This window comes from Canis lupus, chromosome 8 (assembly GCF_048164855.1).
Source record: "Canis lupus baileyi chromosome 8, mCanLup2.hap1, whole genome shotgun sequence".
NCBI lineage: Eukaryota > Metazoa > Chordata > Mammalia > Carnivora > Canidae > Canis > Canis lupus.
In genome coordinates this window covers 28600282-28623326 of record NC_132845.1, presented here as the reverse complement: position 1 = coordinate 28623326, position 23045 = coordinate 28600282, and the positions used below count along the sequence as shown (strand labels likewise).

Genomic DNA, 23045 nt, shown 5'->3' with positions numbered 1-23045 from the left:
AGAAACTCCCCTAGAACCAAGAGAAAGGAATATAAACCTGAAGACACTTTGACTTTAGCCTGGTTAGACTTGTACTAGACTTCTGACCTACAGGACTATAAAATAAAAGCTTTGCATTGTGTTAAACCATTAAATTTTTGATACTTTTTATAACAGCTATAGAAAAATAGTTCATATTACTGAATTTTGGAATATAGACTATTTCCAATGGGGTGTGGAAACATAGAAAATGCAATTTAAAAGTATTTATCTTATTTTTTTTTAAAGATTTTATTTATTTGAGAGAGAGAGAGAGAAAATTCCCGGACCATTGTGGTAACCTTCTCACTCCACTCCCTGCTTCCAGTCTCTCTCTATGTCATCAGGACAGAGGAGGTTCTCAACTTTCTACTTGAGGAATACAAGTGCAGGGAGGGAGAGAATCTCAAAGGAGTCCCTAGTGAGTGCAGAGCCAGAATGGGGGTGGAGAGGCTCAATCCCATAACCCTGAGACCAGAGACCATGACCTGAGCTGATGCTTAACCAACTGAGCCACCCCAGGCGCTCCTAAAAGTAGTTATTATGAATTAAATATTAATCTGTTATTGCTACCTAGTGTGACTCTACTTCATTTTAATTAGCTTATGGGACTATGGGGAGTTTTTAACTGTCATGAATAGGTTCCTTTTGTTTCATGGAAGACATTCATATGATGCAGGCATATTCTTTTCTCACTGTCAGGTTAACTAAAGTCAACTAAACAAACATCCACATGTTTGAAAAATAGGATGTAACTAAAAGGATTAATTAGGACAGGGATTTGTGATATTAAATAGCTACAACACACATAGGCTTAAACAACAACATATATAATTTGATGATCTTGTTCATCAATATTGATGACACAACTGAAATATCATAGGCAAATAAAGGCAATCAACAAAGTGAAGAGAGTAAAATTTTGGGGTGCATACAGAGAAACTGATTTTAATAATAGCCACACTTAGGAACGTCATAGGATTGCAATTTTTCACTTCAAACACTGTCAGTGTTACAGGGTTTTTCCTACATCGGTGCCCATGGTTCTTGGTCATGCTGCTCTGAAGAATGAAGAGGCAGAGCAGACAGAGAGGTAGGTAGCAAAGCAAAGTTTATTGAGCAATAGCAAAGTGATGGTACACAGCTCCTGAGGAGGGAGGGGACCCGAGAGGGTTGCCAAGAGTTTCTAAATCTACAGGTTTTTATGATGTGCTTTAATCAGATTAACCTTTCCTGTGCCTGTCATCCAGTTGGGTTTCTGTCACCTATCCATCACTTGGGAGAAAGTGGAGGGCTCCTTCCAGGAGTGGGGGGGTGGGGGGCAGGCTGCTCCTTGTGCCTGCCGGCCTGCCTTCCAACTATCCATCATCCGTTCTTATTGAGCTTCCTCTCTAGTATCTCACACACCTATGGACTATACCTTATACAATGAACTTTAAGAGCCTATCTGTGTTTGGCTGATAAAGTGCAACAAACTTGATTTTAAATAGATGGACTATCACTCCAGGATTAGATTTAGATTTTCTTCCATAAAGGATTTCCTTGAAATAGCATTTGTTGCGACAAAATTTGAACTATAATACTCATTCAGTTCTATAATGTCCAGCATTATAATTCCCTTATTTAATACACTTGACATTCCACATATGGAATTCTTTCCAATTTTAATAAATATTCTATCATGGATTAGATCTCTGCTTAAGCCTATTATCTGATCATAGTTTCCATTATAATTTGCCTATGTATGTCCCCACAGGACTGCCATGTCCGGCCGTTCTTTGCTTAGTCTCAGTTGAAGATGAGCAGTGCAGAGCCGTGAACAAATCACATAATTGGATAAAATCATCTGTCCTGCTTCCAGGCTGCTCTGTCCCCTTCCAAGGGCCCACTGCATTTTTGCCCTGCCACTCTCTTCCTCCATCTAACCAGGAATGAGTGTGATGTCATCCTTTATAGCTAAAACTGATTCAGTTATTTATATTTTTAGCTTCTTATCTCTAATTGTGGAATGAAAGGATTTATCAACAGTTAAAGTGATTTTTTTTTTCTTTTAGGCAAAACAGTCAGTGGAAGGGAAATGCTGGGTTAAATGCTAGTCCTGAAGGCAAAATAATTTTAGTTCTAGTAGGGGGCAGTGTGCATTGGGGGAGGAGGATGGTGCAGGGAGGAGGTTTGTGTGGAGAATGATGGTCAGGTATCAGAAAGAACAGGGGATATGTAAGAACTCTTCTTATTCTAGGTCTTTTCTTCTTTTAAGCCTAATGACTCCCCTTTCATTCTTTTGCTTAAGAGTCTCAAATTTTGGAGCTCTGGCATCCATTCATTCCTCAAAAGCAGAGCCTGATGCATGAATTAAGTGATAAACTTTGTATGGGAAATGCAATCCCAGGGCAGTGAAAATGAGGGCGACAGAAGGTACGTGTGAGAAGGGTAGGTAACACAAGGTCACCACGTTGGTCACTACTCCATAATGAGCCATGGAGAGACTAAGACAATCACTTGCCAGTTTTCATCTGCTCAGGCACACTGGGAAACTGTCTGAGAAAGGAGGGGAGGAAAAGAGGAGAGAGAATTCTTAGCAGAGAATTGGCTCCCTCTGGTCTCCTGGCTTCCACTGGCTCAGGATCCTGTGCTTCTGGATATGGCATCTGACTGATCAGGAAGCCAGATCCCATGCCCTGTGGTGAAGTGTTTCATCTAAGCCCATAAATGAGAGAAGCAACCAGAGACTCTGGATGTATGGCTGCTTACCTGGCTACACAGTGATAACCCAAGTGAAAGGCCAATGTTCTTTTTTTTTTTTTTTAAGATTTTATTTATTTATTCATGAGAGACACAGAGAGAGAGAGGTAGAGACACAGGCAGAGGGAGAAGCAGGCCCCATGCAGGGAGCCTGACATGGGACTCAATCCTGGATCTCCAGGATCACACCCTGGGCTGAAGGCGGCGCTAAACCGCTGGCCCACCCAGGCTGCCCAAAGCCAATGTTCTTAGACAAGCAATTAGTTCAATCCAGACAACAGAATCATGTGAGACATAGAATAGGTATACCATAGAAGCTTCCAAGGAGGAGTTGATGGCTGGAATACAGAGAAGGCAAGGCCAACAGTATCCAAGAGGGCATATAAGCTACCTATGTCTTATATTTTTTCAATTTTATGAAGAGTATAAGTTCTTTTAACACAGGACTATATATTTTCATCTTTGACTCCTCTGTAACTATAATATTATATGCTGAATCTTAGGTGAGTTTGACTTCAAGGTGTACTATAATTTTAAAGATAGCTAGCAGGGAAGAGCAAGAAGCAGTATTGAGTAAGATAGGAGACACTCAGCAGTTTAAACTGGAGTTAGTATGGCGATCAATCGCCGCCCCTGGAAAAAACAAAACAAAACTGGAGTTAGTAAAGAATCATCTTGGACTAGAGCCTAATCAAAGACAGAGCTAAGGGGGTCTAATTTTCCTGGCAGATGATGACAATAGAGATATTAAAAATCAGATGGTAGTACATCCTGGCTCCATTGGAAGTCAGTGATATGCAGCATCCCAGCCAGCAGTTGATGATGTAGGAAACAAGATCCAGTTCCCAGGAATAGAGCACAGGGTCCTAAAGATCCAGCCACTGGGGGGACCTGGGTGGCTCAGTGTAACTAAAAGGATTAATTAGAAAAAAAAAAAAAAAGATCCAGCCACTGGATTAGTGTCCACAGTAGGTTTCAGTTCTAGGCAGGGAACTGGAATTTTTAAAAAATGAGGAAATCAAGACAAGAGGCCTCAGAGCTGAGCTATATGAACATGGCAGGGATTTTACAGATGGGTGAAATTATTAATAGTATTTGTATTAATTCTAATAATTTGTAGTCAGTATTGATTATGTACACTGGCTTTTTTTCTATATTGCTTAATTTTCCCAACAGCTCACTTAGATGCTTTTATTATTTCCATCTTACAGATGAAGAAATGAAAAGTCAGGAAAGTTAAATAACTTGTCCATGGTCACACAGTTCATAAATAAAGCCACTAAGATCTAACCCTAGAGGAGTCTATTCCAGAGCATCCACATTCAAGCACCATTGAAAGTATTAAATGAAATAAAACTCACAAAGTTCATTTTCCTTTTCTTTTTAAGATTTTATTTATTTATTCATGAGAGACACAGAGAGATAGGCAGAGACACAGGCAGTGGAAGAAGCACACTCTCTCTGGGGAGGCCGATGCGGAACTCGATCCCAGGACCCTGGGATCATGACCTGGGCCAAAGGCAGGCACTCAACCACTGAGCCACCCAGGTGCCCCTCTTTTTCCTTTTCCTCACAAAGTTCTTAGCAGAGTTTCAGTCGATGAATTGATATATTTATTGATAAATTATTATTGTTATTAGTATTTAATAGGAGTAGTACTATGAACTATAGTGAGTGAGGAAGTCACTAGTCCTCAGGCATAGGGTCTGAGAATTAGGTGTGAAGGAGGAGTATAGGTATACTGTGTATCCAGGTATAGGGACACACAATGAGGAACACTGCCCTTCTAATGAATATAACTGAGAAGTAACATAGGTGAGGATCTAAAAGCATGGACTTTAGAACTACAAAGGCCTATGTCCTGTTATTTATTAGCAGTGAGACCTTGGGGAAATTACTCAACAGATGTGAGCTTCAAATAACTCACAAGTGCACCTGGCAGACTGCACAGCCTATACTAATAATTCAAGAAAAGCTTGTAGAATACACTCACCGTTTCATTTCCATACTTTTCTACCCAAGAAAACAAAAACAAAAACCCAGGGATGCCTGGCTGGCTCTGTCAGTAGAGCAGGAGACTCGATCTCTGGGTTGTGGGTTCCGGCCCCATGTTGGGCATAGAGCTTACCTAAAAATAAACAAATAAATACTCACTACCTTTAAGCAAGCAGGAAATCATTACAGTCTCTTTTCAAAAAATGTAACCTCCCCTCCTCCTCCCCAAAAAACCTATCCTCAGTATACAGCTGCTATTTAAACTTCTAAATACCAAGGCAAACTCATCCCACTGAGTTCAGCTACCTTTTCAACTAGTATAATTTGTCACCCACATCCACCTAACATTTCAGTAGCCTCCTGATCTGTGCCCCCAAACTGTAGCACGACCGAAGAAAAATGTGTGATGTGCTGTTCCTCTCATCCTGATTCTGTGTTGCTACAGCAGACATTCTTGTGCAATTCATTTATCTGAAGCTACTCTGATTAGACAAGCAAAAGAAAATTTAAAAGAGTGCATATTTATCCCTCCTCCCAAAGCAGGTCAATTTTTTAAAAAAAATAGCTCTCGTTTTAACTACAGTGCAACTATACATGAAAACAAATATATATTTCATTGGTAACCTTTCACTGTAAATTTGAATTTCATTTCCTGGGACTCAAAGAAAAGAATGCTTTAATTCATGAAAGAGGGAGAAAGGAAGGGAGGAAGGGGACGGGAGAGAGAGAGAGAGAGAGAGAAAGAGAGGAAAAGAACATTACTGCCACCTCTCGCTCATTTCTCTAGAAATGAGAAAATGTCCAGGAACCCTGGCACTCGCTGTCACACAGACAATCTGACTTTTGTTTTTACTTCCATGACCTTTGATGGCTCTCAGTGCAGTCAGATCAGCTTTGCATATATATATATTGACACTATGGAAACCACACAGATAAGCTTTGGGTTTGTGTGCTGTATTTACATTGGCACTCACCAATGATACACATATTTTCCTGTTAGAGCTCCCAGAGGCTTTGTTCTGATCTTGAGTTGCTTTTCTCTTTTATTCAACTTTTGAATTTCTTTGTAATTACTTAAAAAATGCATGTATTTTTAAACTGGTCCCTCTTACCCCATTTTGTTTTGGATTGCATTGTATGCACGCTTGCTTTAACAGAAGTAGGGAGGGTTCTGCTCAAGCTGGGAAACACGCACTCTCCTCTTGAGCTTCTAGAGGGATACAAATAGAGGAATCGGAGTCTCTGGAGGAATAGACACCCCCATCAGGGTCACCTTCTCAGGTATAGACATTCTCTATTTCTTTCTCTCCAGGAATTTCAGAGTGTTCTTTGACATCTCTGATTGTCTTTTAGAACTGGTCTCTCCTACCCTTCTGGCAAAATCTCACTTGCTTCAGTTAGTTCACACACCCTTGTATCATTGAGGACAAAGTATATACTTCTGGAACTCTACAGGAAGACATTTTGAGAATGACAATTTTTAATAATCTGATAAATACATTCTAATTTGTAAATCGTGATTTGCTATGAACTGAATGTCCCCCCCCCAATTCATATGCTGAAGCCTAAATCCCCAATATAGGGGCACTTGGAAGTGGGGTCTTTGGGATGTAATTAGATCGTGAGGCTGGAGCCCTCATGAATGGGATTAGTGTTCTTCTGAGAAGAGACAGGAGAAAGATGATTTTTCTCTTGGCCCTGTGAGGATACAGCAAGAAGGCAGCTGTCTACAAGCTAGAAAGCAGGGCCTCACCAGACACCCAATGTGCTGGCACCTTGATTTTAGACATCCTTGCCTCCAGAACTGGAAGAAATGAATTTTTATGTTTAAGCTATCCAGTCTATGTTATTTTATTATAGCAGCGTGAGTTGAATAAGATATTGGTAAAATATGTATGACTAAGCTTACTGTTTAAACCATTTTTAAGTGTACCATTCAGCAGTATTAAGTGCATTCATATTCCAATGCAACCATTAGTGCTGCCCATCTCCAGAACTTTTTCACCATCCCAAATTGAGACTCTATGCCCATTATATAATAACTCACTATTATTCCTTTCCTTCATGCCTGGCAACCATCATACTACTACTTTCTGACTCTATGAATTGGACTACTCCAGGTATCTTATCTATGAGTGGAATCATCCAACATTTGTCATTTTATGCCTGGCTTATTTCACTTAGCAAAATGTCCTCAAGGTTCTTCCATGTTGTACCATGCATCAGAATTTCATTCCTTTCGAAAATTGAATAACATTTCATTATGAACATATGCAATATACATTGTATACATATTCTACATATTATATATATTCTAATTTATATTTATATACACATACAGATCCACATACATGTGCAGACATACCTATCAGTTTGTGAATGGACATTGTCAATGGACATTTAGGATGTTTCCACTTTCAGGTTCTTGTGAATAATGCCACTATGAGTGTGAGTGTGCAGATATCTATTCTAGTTCTTGCTCTCAATTCCTTTACATATAGAGCCCTAGAAATGCAATTGTATGTTTAGAATTTGTTGCAACTGCCATAATATTTTCAACAGTAGTTATGTTCTGACTAACAGTAAACAAGGGTCCCAATTTCTCTACATTCTTGTCACCAGTTGTTATTTTCTGGTTTGCTTCATTTTGATAATGGCCATCCTAGTGGCTGTGAAGTGGTATCTTGTTATATCCTGACTTTTGAATAAGATAAAGTATGTGGTCTAAATTTCTAGATATTCTTACAAGAGATTTGAACTTACCACTGACAATTTTATAGCAAACAAAGAATATTTTATAGGATTCTTAATATGGCCTCCTTTGTACTACAGTAAGTGAATAGCTAAAAAACAATCAGCCAAATAGCTAAAGAACCAGGCAGGATAGGTGAATATGGGAAAGCGGCTTGAAGAGTTACTTTTCTTAGATTCTCAGGAGTTCATGCCTAACTGGATTGGAAGACAGAAGAACCTAGAATCTCTTTCATGTTTCTGACATGGGTGATTGATAGATGGTAGTGCTATTTACCAAGATATGGCAAACAGAAGTGAGAAGGACAACTCTAGGGGAGAGGGAATTACAATAAATTATGCTGCATGCTCAGTAGGCACCTGAGTCTATCAAACTGGAGGAAGCTGAGGGAGATGAAGAGATTCTGGATTTACCAGTTTATGGTGATGTCATCAGCTTGGAGACCTCATCGATCTGCAGGCTGAGAAGGGACAGCACAGAACAAATGATTCAGATGCACCAGGAGCTGAGTGTGGACAGAGGAAAAGTAAGAAGAAATTATTCTAGAGTGAGGAGAAATGGTTCCATTGAAACCAGCCAAAAAAATTTTTAGCCCAAAGTGTGAAAGCTGTAGACAGATTAGATAAATAAGTAATGAAAACTGTTGATTGGATTTGGCACCCAAGGGCCACAGATAACATTCATAGAGCAGTTGGAGTAGAGAGGTGTGGGCAGGAGCCTATGGGAGTGGGAAGAAAGTGGAGAAATAAAATAAAGCACAGTCTTTCAAGAAGCCTGGGAGTGAGTAGGAGAAATTCAGGGTGGCAGCTTGAGAAATGCACTTTTTTTTTTTTTTAACTGAGAAGAAAGACTTGAGCTTGTTTACAGGCTAAAGGGGAAGAGCTAAAGAAGAGAAGGAGGCTGAAGGCACAGGAAGGAAAAGAAACGGCTGATGGATCCAGGTCCTCAAGGAGCTGGGAGGGAATGAGAGCCCCAACTCAGGTGGCTGGAATAGGATGGGTTTGAAACCTCTCCTTTTGGAACAAGGAAAAGAGGCTAGGTGACAGCATATGCAGATATGTTTTTAGAAGTGGGGGGAAGGGCAGGAAGTTCAGAGCATTCATGCATGATATAGCCTTTGTGAAATAGGAAGTAAAGTAATCTACTAAGAAAGGGTGATATTTTTGAAAATCAATATGGTGGAATAGTGCAGTATATGGTGAGTGAGGTAGGAATTAAAAGTAGAAAAAGGAAAAAAAGTAGAAAAAGGAAACTGACATAGTAGTCTAGGCATGAGGTTATATGGGACTTCAGTGGAGAGACAGCAATGAAGTTGGAGAAGTGAGATAGGTATCATGCTTTTTTCCCTCATATTCTTTTGAAAGTTAGAAGAATTATTTTTCTTTGGATGAACAATTTTTTCATCCATCCATCCATTCATTCGTTCATTCACTCAATGAATGTTTATTGAGCCCGTATTTTGCTAGGTCTTCCCTGTCATAAGCCGTTGGCCGAAAATGGCAAATGAACCACCCTAATGTTCTTCTTATTAGGACACAGTCATTCTACAGTTAACATGACCCAAATTATCTGTCCCAGATTACTGATGCCTCCAGACTCTGGCTTCTTGGATTTTCTTGTTCTGGCAATAGCATATGATAGGCTGAAGAGAACAATGTCCAAGAATCAAAATAGCCTAACTGGTTTCTATCATAGTAAGTCCTGTAGAGGAACTTTTACTGTTACTCCTGCTTTCCAGAAATACTGATACTCAACTAGCATTGAAAATCAGAGAGAGGGGCACTTGGGTGCCTCAGTCAGTTAAGCACCTGCATTCGGCTCAGATCATGATCCCAGGGTCCTGGGATTGAGCCCTGAGTCACCCTCTCCTCCCTGCTCATGTTCTCTCTTGCTATCTCTGTCTCTCTCAAATAAATAAATAAAATCTTTTAAAAAAAGAAAGAAAATCATAGAAAGAAAACTAGCCTATATTTTTCATCCTTGCAAATATCTGACTTGACTACATGATGATCTATTTATCCTAAAAGAGGATACCACACTGGGCAGGAACTATGCTCCTTCTTGCCATAATGTCAAAAAAGTCACATAAAAATCTAGATGTCCAGCTTCTCTTGAAAATGTAGAAATCTGGCAACCTGCACACCATGTTCTTACCTGTCAAGAAATGGCTGAAGCTAAGTAATGGTTGTCCTCTGTAGACAGAGTATTTACCAGTCTCTGCCACTTCCTATTGTGTATATTTTTTTTCTTTTTTTTTTTTTTAAACTGGATGACCATTTGTCCATTCATTCATGTTGAGTATCCACTCTAGGGAAGTCATTGTGTTCAGCATTAGGGATGATTAAACATTGTTACTGTACAGAAATAGATCTGGCTGGCCCTGGTCAGAAAAACTAACCTGGCTCTAGGTTCAACCTTTAACAGAGTGATAAGCATTTCAGACTGAAAGATTAGGCCCTATCTGGTTGAGCACTGATCTTTAAGTGGGAGTAGGAATAGGAAGAAGAGCGTTGTGGTTCTTATGAAATCCTCCCATTTGGAATAGGTTTCCCAGGTAAGTGGACATACAGTTCCAGTTTCCAGAGAGAAAGGACTGGGGAATAAAGATATTAGAGCTCTAAACAGATAAGATTTGGTGGTGTGGTCATCATGGTGGCAGTGGGGGGCAACACATTCACAGATGGAGCTGAACCCACTGCGGGTTGCTCCATTTGTAAAGATTAAACCAAGGAACTGAGCAGGGCTGAGCCTGCAAACTGAAGGCTCTCATTCTTACACCTGAGGTAGGAGTAAGGCATAACTGATATAGTAGACTTGTTTATGAACTACTAGATATCACAGAGAAGAGAGTTCCCCCTAACCTGCTAGAGTCAAGGCATTTATAGGAGGTGATATTTTAACCACTTTAATCCTCAAAGATTAAGTCAAAATTTCACAAATTGAGATGAGGATAAAAGAACAGGTATCCAACAAACACGCATTAACCATGAACTGAGGGCAATATGCTGTGTATATAAAGATGAATAAATCAGGGATCTACTTTTAAGTAGCATAGTCTTGGGGAGTCTTGGTTTAGCGCCTCCTTCGGCCCAGGGCGTGATCCTGGAGACCCATGATCGAGTCCCATGTCAGGCTCCCTGCATGGGGCCTGCTTCTCCCTCTGCCTGTGTTTCTGCCTCTCTCTCTCTCTCTCTCTCTGTGTGTGTTCTCTCATGGATAAATAAATAAAATCTTTTTAAAAAATAAGTAGCACAGTTTTGTGGGGAGAAAAATATACAGCAGTCATTAGAATAAATTTAAAAATTAGTGTAATAACATTAGTATTAATATAAAGTAAGGGGTGCCTGGATGGCTCAGTAGATTGAGTGTCTGCCCTCAGCCCAGATCATGACCCTGGGATCCTGGGATCAAGCCCCACATTGGGCTCCCAGCTCAGCCTACTACTCTCTCTGCCCCTTTCTCTCCCCACTTACTGCTTGTGCTCTCTGCTCTCTCTCTCTCTCTCTCAAATAAATAAAATCTTTTAAAAAAGTAAGAAGACAACATAAAAGCAAAAGGAATGAATTCTTCTAGGAGGAGTAAGGGGAGGGTCATACAGGATAGGGGTTTAAGTTGGGACCTGACAGAGGTGGAGGAGTTCACCAAGCAGATGTCAAGGGCATTCCAAACTGAAGATGGTGTGTGGCAGAGCAGTGAACCTTGAAAGTACATTTCAGAGAGTTGCAAAGAATTCATCCTTGCTGAATCATAAGGTAAGAAGAAGGAAGCAATAAAGATAAAGCTGCAGAAGGATGAGGGCTAGACAACACTAGCAGGTGGGAAGGATGCCAAGACGTTCGCAGTGGCTGACAGGAGTGCACAGGAAAGAACGGCTGTTGCTGACATTATAAGTTACTATAGAACGGATTGATAAGGCCAATATAAGTTATGGAGCTGTGGGTTTTAAACTTTTTAGAAAGTACAGCTCCCTTTAAGAGTAAATCATTTGTAAGGAGCCACTCCCAGAAACTGCAGAAAATCACAACCATCCTATTGCTCTCCCAGGCATTCTCATGTCTCAGTGAAGAACCCTTGCTTTAAAGAGGTGCTTCCAAACCTTTTAAGTGAAGGCCTGAATGAAAACCACTAATATTTGAATAATATCCTGGGATTGCCACAGAAGAAACTGCTTGAGGTTACAGGCGATGAACCGGAGATCTGGCTATGCCCTTCCACCCAGGTATCCTGAAGGCTATAGTGATCTTGTCACACCAGTAACCCATGTGGTGAGCTATGAACCATGGCAGATTTTCATGTAGAAGAACAAAGTGATCAGTTCTGCATTTAAAAAGATAACTCTAGGGGCACCACGGTGCTCAGTTAGTTGAGCGTCCAACTCTTTATTTTGGCTCAGGTCAGTATCTCAGGGTTCTGGGATCAGCCCCATATTGGGCTATACAGGGAGTCTGCTTGAGGATTTCTCTTCCTTTCCCTCTGCCCCTCTTCTCTCTCTCTCTCTCTCTCTCAAATAAATAAATAAATAAATAAATAAATAAATAAATCTTTAAAAAATAAAAATAAAAAGATAATTCTAGCAGCAAGGTAGAGAGCAAACAGGAGGCAATCAGATCAGTTAGAAATTTTTCTAGAAGAGTACAGGGAAATGGCTGCAAAGGCCTATCATAAACCGTTGGTGGAGAAGAGTCCAGAGACTTTGAAAGACAGAACCAAAAGACCCGTTGCCAGCAGCAGCTTCAGAATTTCCATACAGAAGGACGAGGGGGTTATCCACTGGGTTAGATAAAGGAGTAGATTTGCAGGACCACCAAATATGCTTATGTAGATTGTTCACTGCATGGGTGAAATCTTACTGGTGTGTCTAAAATAATCTACCTGAACCTCATGTGGTTTTAAAAAATCAAATGTAAGCATGATAAAAATCAATTAAGTCCTCTATTAACATAGATGCTTCAGAAGATTTTAGCTTGATTAAAGGCAACTTGATAAGCAATTATGTTGTTTAAAATGTTACAAACTTATTAAAGAATCTAATAAATTTCCACTTTAGATACTTTGTCTTATAAATCCTTCTAAACTCTAGCTGATGAATATAAGGGTTTTTTTTTTCTCTCTACATCATCATATTTTAGCTTTATCTGATCAAAAGGGTGGGGTTCATGATCCACCACAACCACTAACTCGCCGAAGAAGCAGCAGCGTGGCATGTAAAAATCATTCAGGTGTGCAGTATTGAGTAAATTATGTTTAGACCTCTTGTACTTGATGCTGTGAATTTTAATAATCTAGTTAAAAATGTGTCCACCAAGTTCTGCTCCTGCATTATTATTTTTACTTTTCACCATGAAGGTAGCATAGGTGAGATTTCTTTTTTCTAAATACAACTGTAAAGGGGATTTCCTCCTTCTTTCCTCCTTTACTCTCTAAAACAAAGGTTTACAATTTTTTTTTCTACAAATGATTACATGGGTACTTTGAATTTTAAGCCGATTTCTTTTCTACAGAAATCAAAATATGGTCAGATTTCCTTGAACTCTTGGCAGTTGAGAACTCAGGGGGACCCTCAAAGGAGCAGAGTGCAAATTAGGAAGGGAAGGACTGACCAACCACTCTACAAGCCCGTGCTTTGCAGTTATCTCCTGTAGGCAGCTGCTAGATGTTGTGTGCACAATTCATTTGAAGACTACAAAAAACATGCTGAGGTCAGATGCATGGGAAGGCAAAGCTGAACACACGTCAACCAAGAGAGTGAGTGTGAGGTACTATATATCTCACTAGGGGTGGGGAAAAAAAAAAAAAAAAAAAAACAAGGCAGGAAAACAGAGTGGTTTTAGAGAGATTCCCACCCACCTTACTGCCGGAAGGAAACCCAGCCCTCAGAGACCCAGAGAGGAAGGCTGCAATGGATGGATTCTCCTGCACAGGGTGCCCACACACACAGCAAATTTGCATAGGTATACAGTGCAGTGCGTGCAGCACTTCCACCTCTTATAAAAACTATTGTGAAGTTGTGTTTCTCTGCCAAACAAACTGTGGGTGCTCTATATGCGACTAAAGAATCAGAGGAGAGGGATCCCTGGGTGGCGCAGCGGTTTGGTGCCTGCCTTTGGCCCAGGGCACGATCCTGGAGACCTGGGATCGAATCCCACGTCAGGCTCCCGGTGCATGGAGCCTGCTTCTCCCTCTGCCTCTGTCTCTGCCTCTCTCTCTCTCTCTGTATGACTATCATAAATAAAAAAAAAAAAAAAAAAAAAAAAAAGAATCAGAGGAGAGAGGGGTCCCCCAACAGAAGGAAGTATGACACCACTTCCCCAGCCAAGGCCAAAGTCAGAACAGTTACAATGATATTTCCCAGAAGCTCGTGTCCTATCAAAAAATAAGCCAGAAAAATCTATAGTCTTTAGAATCTAATATTGATCTAATTATCATTTGCACCCCTGGATTTTCCAAACTAGCCAATATTATGCCATGGTTGTAACAAATTTTTGTTAAAGGATCTGAGCTCAGTCCTAAAATAGTTTTATCTAGGCTTCAGGATAGGGTTAACTTGCATCAGAAGTTCTTGGTGTTGATGCTACAGTAAATGTTCTATACAGATTTTCTTAGAAGCAGTGAGATAGATCTGCACTATTGCTAGTTATATACTTTTTGTATACAATAGTGCAGATTGTCAGTGTATCATAACCAAATCAACATTGCCCTGCAGTGGGAACTCAAGCTCAGTTTTCCTCCTATTTGCTGGTCCTGTTTACAGCATGACCTGAATGAAAATCAGCCATCATAACCAGTAATACAAATAAAACTCTGATTTTTTTTAAAGGAGAAATAAGAGGGGTACCTGGGTGGCTCAGACCATTAAGTGTCTGACTCTTAATTTCAGCTCAGGTCGTGATCTCAAGGTCATGAGATCAGGCTCCACACTCAGTAGGGAGTCTACTTGGGATTGATTCTCTCCTTCCTCCCCCCGCCCCAAATAATAAAGATCCATTATTATTTATAAAAATAAATCCGTATTTACTTATTTTTAAAGATTTTATGTATTTATTTGATAGAGAGAGAGCATGAGTGCACAAGCAGGGGGAGCAGCAGACAGAAGGAGAAAGAGAAGCAGGCTCCCCCACTGAGCAGAGAGTCCAATGTGGGGCCTGATCCCGGACCCTGGAATCATGACTCGAGCAGAAGGCAGATGCTTAACCATCTGAGCCACCCAGGCAGCCCATAAATAAGTCTTTAAGAGAAGAAATAAAATGCAATTTCCTTAAGTGAAATGTATCTAAAATCTTCATATTGGAGATTTCTGTACTAAAATATTTAAAGCAATATTAGAAGTGTAATTTTTTCATTATAGAGACCTAGAAATATAGTATGTGATATGCACAATTTAAGTTTTGTTTTTTTCTTGATTAACCAAGAATTATCTGTCATACATCAGGATATTTTACTTTTTAAAAAGACTTTTAAAGTTATTATTTTTAAGTAATCTCTACATGGGCTTTGAACTTATGACCCTGAGATTAAGAGTCACATGCTCTACTGACTGAGCCAGCAGGGTGCCCCAGGATATTTTATTTTTGTTTTAATATGACGAATATGATCCTAGGTTAACCTTGGTTAAAATTATCACGTGTTAAGTAACTCCACAGTCTTTAACTATGGAGAGAGTTAGAGGGAGAATGACCAGGAAGAAGTCTGAAATGTTACTGTAGGCTGGGATAACTGTGGTTTTTAAGCTTTTTTATTTTTATTTTTTTTAGAGGGAGCAATAGCCATGCGAGAGCCAGGGAGGGAGGAGTAGAGAGAGGGAAGAGAGGAAATCCCAAGCAGGCTCCATGTCCTGCTTGGAGCTCAATGCAGGGCTCGATCTCACCACCCTGAGATCATGTCCTGAGCTGAGATCAAGAGTCAATGCCTAATTGACTGAGCCACCCAGGAGCCCTTGATAGAAACTTTAAAAACTTGAATCATATGTGTTTTTTACCACTACATTTGGGAAATAAATTGTTCTCATTGAATGAATATTCTAGTTTAATGAGAATAAGACAACTTTTTTGTTTGGATCTATGGAATAGGAAACTTAGCTAAAATATATTAGTTTACTATCTCCCCTGAGTAGGAAAAATATGACAACCCTGAGTAAACGACTCTAGATCTTAGAATGTTGAGCGTTTTACTTTTCCCCTTTATTAATTCATTCATCTGACAAATACTTGCTGAACATCTCTATATGCCAGGTACTATGCTGGGCAAAAGCTCTCTTTGATGGTCACTATACATGCTATAGAAGAGGTATAGACAAAGAGTTTGATGTGTAGAGAGTCCAAGTTATACCTTGGAAACTGCTCTTAAAATTTTCTGTGGGGGGCACCTGGTGGCTCAGTGGTTGAGTGTCTGTCTGCCTTTGGCTCAGGTCGTGATCCCAAGGTTTTGGGGTCCTGGGATCGAGTTCCGCATTGGGCTCCCCACAGGGAACCTGCTTCTCCCTCTGTCTGTGTCTCTACCTCTCTCTCTCTCTGTCTCTCGTGAATAAATAAATAAAATCTTTAAAAAACTCCTATTAGCTTGTTTTTGCTAATATTGAGATTTTGACTAAAACACAAAGTCTTTTCTCTGTATGCTCTTAAAATGTGCTTAACTGAAGTTTCTGGTTAATCTCATTTTTAATGTGGTACAAGATAATTCTATAAAGCAGTTACTACAGTGTTATGGGAACCAGAGATTGTTTACTTGTGTATGGCAGCAGAAACGCACCGTGTAACCAGTAGTCTTTTCTTGCTGTCCACATGAAGAGGCCCTCTCTTGACACAAAGGATGGGCAGTGTGATGTAGAAACAGTACTGCCAAAGCGCCTGGGTGGCTCAGTAGTTGAGTGTCTGCCTTTGACTCAGGTGATTCCGGGGTCCTGGGATTGAGTCCCACATCAGGCTCCCTAGAGGAGCCTGTCTCTCCCTCTGTCTCTCTCTCTCTCTCTGTATCTCTCATTAATAAAAAATAAAAAAATAAAAATAATAAAAAATAAAAAACCAGAAAGAAAGAAAGAAAGAAAGAAAGAAAGAAAGAAAGAAAGAAAGAAAGAAAGAAAGAGTACAACCCCAGAAGTCAGACAAACCTGACCATTTGACTCTGGGTTAAGTTCTTCACTTTAGCCTTAGTGCCCTTACTTGAGAAATGACATAATACCATCTAGCCTAATGTTATTCTGAATATTTGAGAAGATAATTCATTCAACAAATATTCACTAAGTGCTTTATCCTGAGAGCAATGGAGAAACACTATGAGGTCTTGAATAGAAGATGCAAGATAATTAGATTTGAACTTTGGAAATATCACTCTGGCTGCAGTATGGAGAATGAACGGGGCAGGGGGGTGAGGCAAGATTGCAGGAAGGGAAACCAACTAGGAACCTATTATTATTCAGAAATGAGGGTAGCCTTCCTGAAGTAGAGGCAGTGAGGATGAACAGAAGTTAATGGGTTTGAGCATTATTAAGAAATTAAAGGTGCAGCATAGGGAATGTAGTCCAAGGTATTACAATAGCATTGCGTGATGACAGATGGTAGCTATACTTGTGGTGAGCATAGCATAATTTATAGGGTTGTTGAATCACTATGTTGTCCATCTGAAACTAATGTAACATCATGCGTCAACTATACTCAAAAAACATTAAGAATATGGTATCAAGAAGAGAGGGTGACATGCTACATGTGGATGGTAGTATAAAGGAACATCTAAGTGGATATCTTGGATATTTTACTTGGATATCTGAATGGATGAAGATGACATTAACTGGAAGAGAAAACATTAGAAAACCAGCGGGGTGCAGGAAAAGATGACAAATTGCGTTCTGGATAGGTAAGGTCTTCAGAGGTGCCTGTAGGATGCCCAAGTAGTGATATACAATATGGGGTTGGAAATATAGGTCTGGAGATAATGCAGGGGAACAAGCCAAAGAGTAGAAGCTCAATCATCAGTGGCTATTACTAAATAGACCTCCTAGAAGGCCAGGCATATCTCTGCTTCTCCCATTGGCCTAGAAACACTGGCCCCTCAGGGGCCATGCGCTACTCATTATAGTGCAGCATAAGTTGTTCATCATTTGGAAATTTTCACAACTTCTTGTACTATTTAGATTCTTTCTTGGCCCCTCCATTTTCCAAATGTCATTCCAAAAGAATCACACTCTACTGTTTCATTTTCAGTGTACTATATGTCAATTTTCCACTGTGGTTTCTGAGAACTTCCAACTTCTGAAACTGTTTTCAAGATGTGCTTAAAGTACATATATAGTCTCCCTCATCCTGGTTTTCCATATAGCCATAGTGTGTACCATTTTGGAGCCACGTAGATAAACTTCCGAACTGGGGAAGAGCATTCAGGCCAAAGAAAACACAAGTAGCCCTAATTGAGAAGACCAGTGTACATTCTAGACCAATATGGAATGATGGGGCAGCAAGGGGGCAATGCTATGACATGATGCTGGGGAGGTAGGCAGAAGTCGAATCACGTCGGGAACACGCAAAGATCCAGAGTAAGAACATCACTTGTTTAGGGAACTGATGTGTCAGTAATTCAGAGAACAAGGAGGCAAAACTGCAGAAGCATTTGCAGGAAGAGGTTCAGATCATGAAGGGCCTTATGAACCACATGAGGAAGTGAGGACTTTATCCTGACAGCAATGGGAAATTATTGAAGTTTTACATGAGGGAGATTTGCAGTTTAAAGATCACTTGGGTTCCCACGAGGAGGATGACTGGATGGATGGTGGCAGCTCAGAGGCTGTTACAAAGTGCCAGGTGACATAGAAATGTGGCCGATTTCATGCCAGGGAACCAGGAAAGAAAAAGGCAGATACATTGAAGAAATAAGGAGAGGAATAATTTGAATATGGGGCGTCAAGGAAGGCAGAAAGCATGACTGTCACCTAGCTTTCTGGTGTGGGCAACCAATGGCCGCATCGTTCCTACTCAGTCCTGCTTTCTTCTACAGAGCTGCCTGGGGTGGTAGCGATTGTTCTATTTTCCTCCACCAGCTGTGACTATAAAGATAACTTATGTTAGGAGACAGTGGATATTAAGTTGATACTGAAGAAAATTCACGCCTGCTGTGGCTGATGGAAGAAGTTTTGCCCTAAGGAGTCAGAGACAAGCTGAGGCCTAGCAGGGAGGGAGCAGTAACTGCTCGGGCCCCCCTGAATAGCGATGGTCCCGGGTGCTCTCATTTTTAAGAAAATAGCACCAAGGGGACCAAACTTGATTCCTTAAGAACTTAAGTGCCCTACTCTTCTGGCCAAAGTTTAATAGATAGAGTCACAATTTCTTTAAAGTGATCATAAAGTATATTCCTTTTATCATACAACTATAAAATTCTACAAACCGAGTTACCAGGTAGCAATACTCTGTACTCATCAATTCTAAGATTTGATTTATTGAGAGTCTAAGCATTTCTAATTCCTCATACACTGACCACCAGCAGGAACCACAACTTTCTGTTTAACAAGTATTTTAAAAACTATTGTGGCTTACCACAGCACCTTGAAAAGGTGCTTTTTTTTTTCCTATTATTATACTAAAGCCCATCATCTGATATGCTCAGAAGATACCAGAACTCTTTCTCAATGTAAAATACTTTTAAATTCAGTTACCCCAAAGGTCTTGCTTTTAGTTTGATAGTAATTCTGCTTCAGACAGGATGTACTTCATTTGAGGGGGGTGGGAGGGGAATTATAAAGGAACTTCCAAGAGTATATTTCTCTGAAACCATTTTAAGCAGTAATAAAGATTCACTGCTTTTTTCCTGAGAACTGAGAATAGTTTTTAGTAAATGCCATAAAGAAAATGTGCATAATTTTATGAAAACACAGTATTTTAGGCTATATTAACTAATAACTGATGGTATTTGAACATTTTTAGTGAGGAAGAGAAGTACTTGGGGGAATTTCAGGTGAATCAAGAAATAGAAACAAGTTGATGAAATTAGGCTGTAGATTTTCCTGTCTTGCATTTTAAAAACGTTTATGTACAGTGTTAAGTATCTGATGGGTGCTTAACCAACATATTTTTTTGACTAAAGGTCCTGCATTTTTCAGTCTTAGAAGGTAGCATATTTTTGTTTAATTTTTGGATTGCAACTTGAACTTACAGATCTTGTGTTTGTTCTCAAATACAATCAAGGCCCTCCTTTAGTCAATCAACACCATTATCAAGAGTCCTTTTTGCACAAAAGCATTTTAAGGAACACAAAATAAATGTTTCTTATTTACTTATTTTTATTTCTTTATTTGAGGGAGAGTGAGTGAGAGAGAGCATGAGCAGGGAGAGGGGTAAAGGGAGAGGGAGAATCAGACTTCCGTTGAGCAGGGAGCCTGCCCAGAGGCTCCATTACAGGACCCCCGGATCAAGATCTGAGCCGAACACACATGTTTAACCAACTGAGCTACCCAGGTGCCTCACAAAATAAATGTTTTTAAGGGGAGAACCTACTTGGAATGCAGCAAAAGGCTGATTGCTTATTCATTTGTGGGAGAAAAACCATGAAAAACTCATTTCAGTCCAATGAGTTGTGTATTTTGTTTATTTATTTATTTCTCCATTTATCTATTTATTTTTTTTTTATTTTAAAGATTCTATTTATTCATGAGACACACAGAAAGAGAGACAGGCAGAGAAGTAGGCTTCCTGCGAAGAGCCCACTGCGGGCCTCGATCCCAGGATGCTTGGGATCATGACCTGAGCCAAAGGCAGATGCTCAACCACTGAGCCACCCAGGTGCCCTATTTATTTATTTATTCTTTTAGGAAAGATGATATTAATGATGTGGAAACCAGAAAAGTAAAGTTTTCTTCTGTGTGTCATGTTTCCAATTTTTAATTAAATAAAAATAGCGTGATGAAAATAGTACATATTCCATGTTCCTATTTCACTGATAGAGATGATCAATACATATCAGTTCAGCCTGACCATTATTAATGTGTTTGTCCACATGACAGTACTCTGAATTTTTTTTTCATTCTGGGACTACAAGGCAAAAAAACTGAAGCACTTTATTTCCACTGACAGCAAATATATCGCTTTTGAAATCTTTTTACTTTTTACCACTGCTGAGCTACACTGGAATAGGAAATTTGACATGTGCCAAATGTAATACATAGTTACCCCAAATTTTAAATTTCAAAAATTAAAGTTCTTTATTTATTTGGAAAGGAAACCCTTCAGTAACTAGGCGTAGATTCAAATATATTATGTAATTTATATCTCCCCTATCACGGGCATTGCCTCCAGAGAATCTGACGTTAGTAAATTCCTTGTGTCCTTAGAGTATTTTGATATAAAGAAATAACTGATGGAGGCGCCTGAGCGGCTCAGTTGGTTAAGCGTCTGTCTTTGGCTCAGGTCATGATCTCAGGGCCCTGGGATTGAGCCTTGCATTGGGCAACCTGCTCATCGGAGAGTCTGCTTCTCCCTCTCCCTCTGACCTTTACCAGGCCCTGCCCCCGCTCCAGCTTGTGCTTGCTCTCTCTCTCAAATAAATAAATAAAATCCGTAAAAAAAAAGAAAAGAAAAGAAAAAAGAAATAACTGATAATTAAGATGATTTCCCCAAGTTTTGGTCTTTATCATTAGAGTATATGTTAAGGTGCCCTATATTAAAATTTACCCTTTTTAATAGAGTACTTACTCTATAACCTTTGGTTTCTCTACTACATAGCAGGACCTAGATATCTATCTATCTGTTAGGAGCTCCATATATGGGATTCCTTGCACTGAAAAAGATCTTCCTTAATATTCCACAGGGAGATTGATGGGGATTGTCATATATTATCTAGTTAACTTTCCTAACATTGCTCTGAAGTTAAGGAGTAAGAACACTAATTCTCATCTTATAGCTGGAGAAAAGAGCTGTAACTTTCTCTAAATCATACTATTCTCTGTAGATATAGAACCTAAACTTCAGTCTTCGAACTCTTTTTCCTTAGAGAATAACCAAAGTCACTAATGAACAACTTGTCTTTCTATTTTCTGAACCTTTTTAGATGACTTCGCACTTCCTAAACTCCTGCAGATGCCTTTTCTCAGTAGTGGTACCACTTCTAGAATATGCGACAACGTTAAGAAGTTGAGCTAATCACATGGCTTTAGGTGAACCATCAAAGCAAGCCGGTGGGAACATGTAAAAAATAAATTGTGAACTTCAACTTAAAACCTTCATAGCTCAGTGGTTGAGCATCTGCCTTTGGCTCAGATCATGATCTTGGGGTCCTGGGATCAAGTCCCACATCAGGCTTCTTACAGGGAGCCTACTTCTCCCTATGTCTCTGTCTCTCTATCTGTGTCTCTCATGGATAAATAAGTAAAGTCCTTTAAAAAAAATCTTCATGGCTAACCATTCAAGCAAATGATTTATCACATTTATTTGTGATCACTGGCTTAAATCCTCATGACAATTAACATCATATATTCTTTTGATAAAACAACATTACATTTTGGAGTTCTCTACCACAAATTTGAAATTGAAACATGTAAAAATGGGATTTCCAGGATCAAACCAGCTGTAGGGGTATCAAAACATGTGGCAGGACATTAGTTAAATGTAGTTTTGGCATGATTTTACAATATAAACTATTTGAGAAACTGGAAGTTCTTGTAATCAAATACATTATCTTTTAAAACTTAAACATTAAAATAACAAAACAGCAGTGTTATTCTTCTATAAATAGAACTTTCTTTGTAAGGAGTTAGTTGTTTTACTATCCCAGGAGATATATCTGGAAAGGGTCTAGTTCCCAGTAAGCACTCAGTAAATATTTGTTGAATGAATAAATCAAGAGTCTTAACTTCTAGTGAGAAGTCTGAAATTCAGAAATAGATTGAGGGCTAAGAAGGAAGGAGCTGAATTTAGGCCAGATGGATGAAAGATGAGTGTGTAGATGAGAAATTCTCAAGAATGCACATAGAAAAAAAGTTTGAATCTGGATAGGAGATAAAATTATTTTAATTATATCATGTCATCTATAATTGGAGTTCAGTAAGGTGATCAGTATAAAAGAAATATATAAAAACCAATAACTGTTGGACAAAAAATAACTTGGAAAATGTAAAGGGAATTGTGTCATAGATAATATAATAAGTATATAAATAAATAAGTAAATTTCACAAACATATATAAGACTTGCATGGAAAAATCATAAATATCCACTTAGAGACATAAAAGAAGATTTGAATCATGGAGAGCTAATCCCAAATTAGATGAAAAACTTGACAGTCAAGATTCCAACGGCCCACTATGTACCTATTAGAATGGCCCAAATCCAAAATACTGACAACACCAAACGCTGACAAAGATGTGGCACAACAGGAGCTTTCATTCATTGCTGGTGGGAATGCAAAATGGTACAGCCAATTTGGAAGATTTTGCAATTTCCTATAAAATGAAACATAGTCTTACACGATCCAGCAATTGTGCTCCTTGGTATTTATCCAAAGGAACTGAAAACTTATGTCCACACAGGGGCGTCTGGCTGGCTTAGTCCATAGAGCGTGTGACTTTTG

The 23045-nt window shown here is 39.4% G+C and overlaps 1 long non-coding RNA gene across 17 annotated transcripts in view; it reads right to left on the bottom strand.

The window, feature by feature from the left end:
- Positions 1-23045, bottom strand: part of LOC140638053 (uncharacterized) — a 148189-nt gene that overhangs the window by 37028 nt on the left and 88116 nt on the right. For 16 of the 17 annotated variants that reach the window (XR_012035173.1, XR_012035176.1, XR_012035168.1 and 13 more), the window contains one exon: positions 4754-4888. This is a non-coding gene — a long non-coding RNA (uncharacterized lncRNA). Of the gene's footprint in view, positions 1-4753; positions 4889-7920; positions 8013-23045 lie in introns of all 17 variants that reach the window. The other variant, XR_012035181.1, reaches the window with a different exon arrangement.